The sequence below is a fragment of the Bidens hawaiensis genome, unplaced genomic scaffold (assembly GCF_021521415.1).
Source record: "Bidens hawaiensis isolate Kalapana, Puna unplaced genomic scaffold, B.hawaiensis_p1.1 tig00012057_1, whole genome shotgun sequence".
Lineage (NCBI taxonomy): Eukaryota > Viridiplantae > Streptophyta > Magnoliopsida > Asterales > Asteraceae > Bidens > Bidens hawaiensis.
Genome location: NW_027491968.1, coordinates 359,935 through 366,953, shown reverse-complemented (window position 1 = coordinate 366,953; position 7,019 = coordinate 359,935).

Genomic DNA, 7,019 nt, shown 5'->3' with positions numbered 1-7,019 from the left:
AGAAACGATGAAGTGCATTTAATGTTAGCAAAATGAACACATATGTATTGAAACTATGTTTTTTTTTCTCTGCACCTATAGATGCTTTTCATTTCATTCTTTTGGTACAAATATTAGTTCAATGGTTTTTCAATTTCAAGTATGTTTTCTTTTATTCTTTGTTTGTTCTTTCAGCTTTATGCCTGCAGCCTGAAAATGTAACTAGTTTCATTAAAAGTGGCATGTTTTTGGGTTAGGTACTTCCTTCATTTTAACAATAATACAATTAATTATTAGTATTATTTTATACACATACATATCATCTTAGATAAAATGAATTTTAGAGGTTAAGTTATGGGTTATGCCTTTTTATGGCTTGACGTTAGTTTTAAATATAAAGTGAATTGTATATATATTTTTAAGATAGTGTAATTTTAATTTAATATTTTTGAAGATAATGTGAATTAAAATTCTAATTTAATACCCTTGAGTGATATGCAGATGAAAACCAAAAAGAAGGGGAGACGAGGAGAGCACCAGCATGGCAAGTATTATCACTGTTTTATTTATAAAAAATGTGGGGTTTGAACTTTGAATTCAAATGAAATACTTTGCAAATTCACATGTTAATATGAAGATTGAAATGTCAAGAATCATTTTATTATTTAATTGAAGTATATAACATAGGTGCTAGATGGAATGTTCTTGGGATCAAGATGTGTCACAACATTACTTAAAAGTCAAAATTCAGACTTTTATTTGACCTCAAAAGTCAAATGTGTATGTATCAAGATGCAGAAGTCTTTAATTTTTTTTATGACTTGTTTGTTCATACTTATTATTTTTCAAAGTTACAGCCTTCGATGTGAAATATTAAAAATTTGTGAAATTTTGTTTAACTAGAAGATTTGTCATTTGTTACAAGATTCAGAGAATTAGTATTTAAAAAGGAGTCTTTTTTACCATAATCAAAGTGAGCCTCTACATCAAGTTCATGTATTAAGTAAACTTGAATGCAGGTGTGACTGTACCTTACGGTCGGGAAAGGCATAAAACAACTTTTTACAATGGAGCCAATATAAGGATGTCTGATGATAGACCAGTTAACTGTCTCGATTGAGGCTGAAGTTTTGAGGCTGAAGTTTTTAATCCAAGAAAGCTATAGAGATATCTAACGAGTGATGCAGTGCATCCCGTGATCATTTTAGATGAAGCTGAGCAAAAACTATTGCCCTATCATAAGCTTGAGTTAATACATCCCCTATCTTTATTTTTCTACTACATTGAAATGTATAATTAGGGCTGTAAACGAACCGAACGAACACGAACAATGCCTTGTTTATGTTCGTTCGTTAAGAAAATAATGTGTTCACGAACGGTTCACGAACACTTACCGAACGAGATTTTATGTTCGTGTTCATTCATTAACGAAATTAATGTGTTCACAAACGCAAACGAACACAAATAGAGCCTATAGATTAAGGCCAATGTATTTATCAACGTGAATAATGAAAGCCTGTAAACGAGTCGAATGAACATGAACAAAGGCATGCTCCTGTTCGTTCATTTAACTTTAAAAGAGCATGGACACTTAATCGAACAAATATGTATGTTTCTTGTTCGTTTATATAAAGAGGGACATTTGTGTTCGTTTGTTTAAAATGTAAACGAATATAACTGAACAAAGATAAACGAACAAATATAAATGAACACAAACGAACAAAAATGAAGTTAAATGAAAACACTTAAATGAACGCAAATTAACAAATATAAAAACATTTAATTAGATTACCTATCTAGATAATATTTTATTATGTTCTATTAATACATAAACAAACATAAATAAACAAACCTAAGCGAACATAAACGAACATTCATGAACATAAATGAACGAACGGAACATGTGTTCATGTTCGTTCGTTTAATTAAACGAACACAAATTTTTTGTTCATGTTCGTTCGTTTATTAAATAAACGAGCATAAACGAACTTCCCGCGAAACGGTTCACGAATAGTTCCCGAACGTTCGGTTCGTTTACAGGCCTATGTATAATTAGCATTTTTTTCTAATTTATAGTATTTTATATTTTTGTAATTCTTATTTATTCTACCCGTATAACACACGGGTCCATAACCTAGTAATTAATAATTAGTTTACGTTATTTAATAATACGTATTTAATTCACTATATTAAATAATAAGGAATGCATATTTCATTCACTATACTATCTATTTTTTTAAACGACAAATTTCTTTTACTTCATGTCGTCTAATGTAATCAATAATAATAATAACTAGTTTTTTTACCCGGCGCAATGCGTCAGGGCAGCTGGTAAATCATCAGCGTTGAAATCCGGGCGCTGGTCTAACACGAGCGTCACTAAGGTGGTTCGACATGAATTTGGTCGGTATCGGATACGTTCGTTATAGTATACACATCATTGGTAAAAAATTTTAGTGTTAAAACCCTAAAAAATTAATTCGTCAAATTAATATAAAAAAAATAAAAATATTTGAAACGATGTTTATTTGGTTGGCAAATCCCGATGGTTCCTAAGTGTTGTCAATCCTGGCCATTGAGGCAATAACTCGAAACAAATTTGGTCGGTTTTAATTTTTACGTGCGTTACGGTACCGGAGCTAAAAAAAACTATATATATATATAGGGGAGATTTCAAATGAGAACCCTTTTGAGTTTTAAGAACTCGAAAGAACTCAGTGTAACGATTTTTTTTCGAATTTATTTTTACACATGCGTAATATATGTAGGTTACATACACGTAAAAAAATTACAGAATTTTTTACGCATCGAGTCGACTTTTTACATATGTGTAATGGACGTATAAGTTAGGTGCTGTTTGTTTTTGCAGACATAAACTGTCTGTAAGCTGATTTCATCTGTTTTTATGTCTGCAGCTGAAGATGTGGTCTGAAGCTCTGTAAGCTGAAAAAATAAGACTGTTTGTTTTTATAAGTTGATACTGTCTGCATAAACTGAAAATATGTAAATTATCAAACTACTACCAATCTTGCCATATATCTCTGAAAACTACTACCAATTTCATAAATCTTCAACAACTCTCAAACAAAAACAACCAGACAATCAAACTCTAAAATACACACTTATAGCACATCTGGTAAAGACTAAAACTGGAAAACAAATGGATTCAAAAATCAAAACCCTAAATTAACAGAAGATGAACAAAATTGATGTTTGAGAGAGAAACTGAACGGATTGTATGAATCACGATAAAACTTCTCGACTCTTTCAATTTATATAAGCAGACCAAATCAGCCCAAAAGACAACCACCAGAACGAGGTGGTCGAACGGTTTAATGAAGCAGCGGGGGGTCGACGGAGGTGGTCGAACGGTGGTTATGGCGGCGGTATGGCGACCGAACCAAGGGAGAGAGCAGGAGGCGGTATGGCGGTGGTTATGGCGACCGGAACCAAGGGAGAGAGGAAGAGAATGAGTGTACCTGGAGGAGCAGAGGCGGTGGCGATGGCTGCCGACGAGTGGAGGAGCGACGGAGGCGGTGGCTAGGGTTGGAAGGGCTGGACGACCGGTTGTGGAGGATGAAGACGTTTGAAGCATGTTTCAATAGCTTTTGTTTTAAGAAGTTATAAGCTGTTTGCAGATCTTATTCTTTTAAAAAAACAAACTGTCTTCACAGCTGATTGTCTGCGCGCCTGCAGACATTACTCTCCTGAAGATGTTTGAAGCAAAAACAAACATCACCTTAGTGTAACCATTTACAACTTTATTCTCTCTCCTACTTTGACTTTTTTGCCAAATTTAATCTCAACCACATATTCCAATCCATTTAATTAAATGTGTGGCCTAGAATGTAGTTCTTAAGTTCTTACAACTCAACATGATTCTCAAAATATCCATTCCCTATATATATATATATATATATATATATATAAATTGAGTTGGACCAATAGCCAATTTGGGGGGCGGGGGCGGTCGGTAAACTTGCGCTTTGGTAAAACCCGAGCGTAATCAATCACGGGCATTGAGACGGCGAGTCTATGTGAATTTGATGGTTTCCGTGAGTTTTTGTTATGCTACCGGAACTAAAACAAAAAAATACGTTTGGTCGGTTTCCTTTACATTCGTTATATTAATCGAAATAAAAAAACAAAAACAAAAACAAAAAACAAAATCACGGACCAATATGGTGATATATATATATATATATATATATATTATAACGGGCGACTTTCTTATATTTAGGCTACCGTACTCTCCAAATTTGGAGAGCCCCGATGCCCCACTCTGGCCAGACTATGTTGTCTTAACCGGGCCCACGCTGGCTTCAGAGTTTGGCTTGGGCGTTCCCCCAGGAAACCATACCGCCAACTGCCACTTAACAGCCGTTGTGCCACTACAAGAGCAGAACTCTCTGGCGTAACACACGGTGGGACGAAAACCCGGGTGGGCTCAGGATTCGAACTGACAACCTTTGTACAAGGCCTAACTCAAATCCTTCATTGTCAATATCCACCCAAATATGACTCAAGTAGGATTCGAACTTGAGTCTCCACTAGAAAACCCAAGCTTCTTACCATTAGGCCACAACCGAGAGATATGGTGATATATATAATTATGAACTTTATGGCACCAAAGTTTATAATTATATATATTAATAATAATAGTAATTATTGTTTAGATAATAACAATAATACTCAGATATAATATATGTTTAAGGAAAGTCGGGTTAGATTTAACTTTTACGAATTTACTACGTAAAACGGGCCACCCACGAAAATTAAATTATGCATATGTTCTGTCTTAAATGGTGGTGACATGATATAGGATAAGGCTGAGGGGTGTGGGGGGCTCTAACGGGGGCGCGAGTGGGGGCTCCAGCCAATAATATTGTGACGTGTGGCAGAGAGAGAAACTGGATAAGATGGGTGTTGGAGCCCCCGCTGGAGCCCCTGGCCCTGGTGTGGAGGGGCGCGAGCAGGGGCTCCAGCGGATTTTTTTTTATTTTTTTATAAATATATTCAAAAAACGTATTATTAAAAAAAACTCATAAATTATTAAAAAAAACACACATTAAAAAAAAACATTAATATCTAAAAATAAAATAAAAATTAAAGTACTAAAAAAACATTATTCTTATTTTTCGGCTTGGTCTTCTTCGATCAACCTCTTTCGGATACGTTCCTTTTGCTTTTCCATCAGCATTTGATCGACCGGATTTAGGTTACTGAAGTCTCTTGTAAGGAAGTCCAAATCTCTCATTCGACTTTTTTCCTTTTTGTCATTAGAGACCACCTCCATGGTTTTGTTGAATTTATTGAGGGATTCAACAAGATCGACGATGTTTACGGCTCCCCCCTCAGCCGGTTTTTTCCCCTTGGCGTCCCGTCCCAATGGCCGCCTCCTCGGCGGTGAAGACGTTTCCTCCCCCGCAATGTTTAGGTCGAATCCAACGCGGCAATCCGACGCAGCAGAAGTGCTGTACGCTCCAGACGAACTAGTTTTAGTCCGTTTCGGCCCTACTTCCGCATCATGGTCCGGCGCCACCAGCTCAACCCACTTGGAACACCTTTTCAACCTCTCCCACAACTTTACATCGTCCCACGTCTTCACCGTCCCATACCTCCGCAGACACTCCTGCTTCCACTCTTCGACAGTGAAATTGTAAACCGCCAAATCATCACTGCCACTTGGTCTCATACGACCGGCGTTCCTGTTGAAAAGATTAGTAAACAAGCCGACAAATTTTCTGATTTCGGACCACCGACCCGAAATCATATCGGCGTTCCGCTCTGTACTCCCAACGAGCGAATAGAACGTCTCCCTAACCTTTGTCCAAAAGACCTTGCTCTTTTGGTAGTCGGCTGCAAAATGCATAATTAAATTAAATTTCCAGTTAACTTTTTTAATTAACTTTTTTTTTAAAAATCATTATTAAAAACGTTAAAACAATTACCGCAACGCCGATCCTCAGAAATGACTATCCAAGCCACAAGGCTTCCTTCTCATCCGATGACCACGGAGTGGTTTTCCGTTTCATCCTCGGAGTCGAAGCCGGTCCCGGCCCGTCCGTTGCATGTTGTTTTTTTCGGTGGACGCGTCTTCTTGCTCCCGTAGCATCACCGTGTGATTCTTGTGTCTCCGGAACAACAAAGTTAGGAGACGGTTGTATGTTGGATTGTTGAAAGCCGGATGTTTCTTGCGACCCCGAAAAAAACATCGATTGGTCTGGTGACGACCATAAATCGTCGTAACTATAACCTGAATCTAGGTTTGGGTACCAATTTCCAGACATGTTTTTAAAAAAAAGTTTGGAAGATGGGTTGATTTTGGGTGTTTTTTTGAAGTTGTGGTAATTGTTTTATGTGATTTTGGGTGTGGTAATTGTTTTAGGTGATATTGGGTTTATATATAGGAAGAATAATTTTTTTTTTATTAAATTAAAGAGCCAACGGCTCATTTGTGTACACTCCAACGGCTATGTCACGCACCCCAATGCTCCTTTACGCCACCTTTCTCCCGCGACCCACCTTGCGCCTGCTTTGAATTCCGCGCTCGCGCCCCTCTCGCGCCCCTCTCGCGCCTCGGTGGTGTGGTGCTCGCGCCTGGGGGCGCGAGCGGAGGGGCTCTCGCGCCCCCGCTGAAGCCCCACACCCCTCAGCCTAAGAAAGAAATTGGTAAAGAGATGATAAGGACGCATAAACAGAGTTGTACCCCATTGCTCACATGGTTGTAACGTTATACACATGTTTGGTCGCTATGCTTAATTCGCTTGCTTGCTTGTTTTATTTATTCTACCAGATTAGGGACCCGCGTACTACACAGATGAAAATTTTAATAAAATGAAATTATGAAAAGACGTTTATATATTAGAACTTTAGGTATCCAAATGAAGTAAAAAAAACAAATTACATAAAAGAGGACATATAGTTTGAATTTGACCATACATTATTACATCAGTATAGTTATTCACGTTTTAGATATCCGGTGCGATATTGTACCCGTAACTTTCGAGCTTCAAGGTAATTCCATCTTTGTGAGTGAG